A 1,549-nucleotide genomic window follows, 5' to 3' on the forward strand; every position below is an offset into this window, starting at 1 on the left:
CATCCCCGCCCCCCCGACCCAGCCTGGCCCTCCTCTGGACCAACCACAAAGCCGCACAGCAAGGGGCCCTGGCCGGCAAGCGCATGGATGGGCGCCGGCTCTCCATGCAGCCTAGACCCGGGGAAGGACACCGAGCCCGGGCAGCACAGCCTGCTGTGCTTCGGGGTATTTTGCAGTGGCTCTCAACTCTGGTATTTATCTGCCAAGATCTGGAGACTTGTTTTGAATAGACTTTTTAAAAAATATATTTTTATTGATTTCAGAGATAGAAACATCAATGATGATAGAGAATCATTGATTGACTGCCCCCTGCACACCCCACACTGGGGATCGAGCCTGCAACCTTGCATGTGCCCTGACCAGAAATCAAACCGTGACCCCCTGGTTCATAGGTCAACGCTCAACCACTGAGCCATGCCAGCCAGGCATGACTAATAGACTTTCTTATGCAACAAGACCACCAACAATAGCAACAAGAAAGGACTTGGCATGTCATTTTGTCACACAGAAGTCAAAAAATAAATAATTTATTTCAAAACATGATTTCAAATACTAACGTAATTTTATATCTACAATATACAAAGCTCTACAAATTGACTAGCAAAAGATATGACTGAAACTATGCATAGGTATGATCCACAGATCAAGAGCTTGGAGAAAAACACAGAAGGATACATAATTATACCAGGGGTGTGGAGGTGGAGAGAGAAAAAAAGAGGGAGAGGAAGAAGGTAGAAAGAAAACAAGAGAGAGGCAAGACTGTACTAAGAGTATCCCAACATGTATGCTATGATCCTATTTATGTAAAATTATAAAAAATGCATGCATAGAAAAACTACAGACTTGAAGGAATGTCTATTTTTAAGAAATAAGTTCTTTGCAAAGTAATATATATAGTACACTTTTATATTGGTAAAAAAAAATGAAACCAGTAGAAATGTGTGATGTGTTTACACATAGTTGTATAAGCTGGGGAAAAGTAGGGAAGGAATACACAGGCTGTAAGCATTGATACCTTCAGTGAGGTGAGTGGGAGGGGAGAGATGCTTAGCTTCCCTTTAACCACTTTTCTTAGTACCACTCTCTCCTGGTCTCTGGACACGTCCCAGTCTCCTTGTAGCAGTGGTTCTCAACCTTCCTAATGCTGCGACCCTTTAATACAGTTCCTCATGTTGTGGTGACTCCCAATTTCATTGTTACAAATTGAACATAATTAAAGCATAGTGATTAATCACAAAAGCAATATGTAGTTATATATGTGTTTTCCGATGGTCTTAGGCGACCCCTGTGAAAGGGTCGTTCGACCCCCAAAGGGGTCGCGACCCACAGGTTGAGAACCACTGCCTTATAGGATAATCCTCCTTTGGCCACACCCAAATGTTTCTCAGGAACGTTCTCAAATGTGCATAGTAAAGCTGTAGGTTCATTAGCTCATTCCTAGAAATCTTCCCCTTTTAATGTTTCCCAAACTGTTGCATATTTTTCACTTACCCAAACCAGAAACCGAAAAGGTGGAGATTCCCTTTCTCTTTTTTTTTCTCCATGCCGT

At 42.5% G+C, this 1,549-nt stretch overlaps 1 protein-coding gene across 6 annotated transcripts in view; it reads left to right on the top strand.

Moving 5' to 3' along the window:
- CCDC152 (coiled-coil domain containing 152) overlaps positions 1-1,549 on the top strand; it is a 26,433-nt gene that overhangs the window by 12,616 nt on the left and 12,268 nt on the right. The gene's annotated exons all lie outside the window — the stretch shown is intronic.

The sequence above is a fragment of the Myotis davidii genome, unplaced genomic scaffold, assembly GCF_000327345.1.
Source record: "Myotis davidii unplaced genomic scaffold, ASM32734v1 scaffold348, whole genome shotgun sequence".
Classification (NCBI taxonomy): Eukaryota; Metazoa; Chordata; class Mammalia; order Chiroptera; family Vespertilionidae; genus Myotis; species Myotis davidii.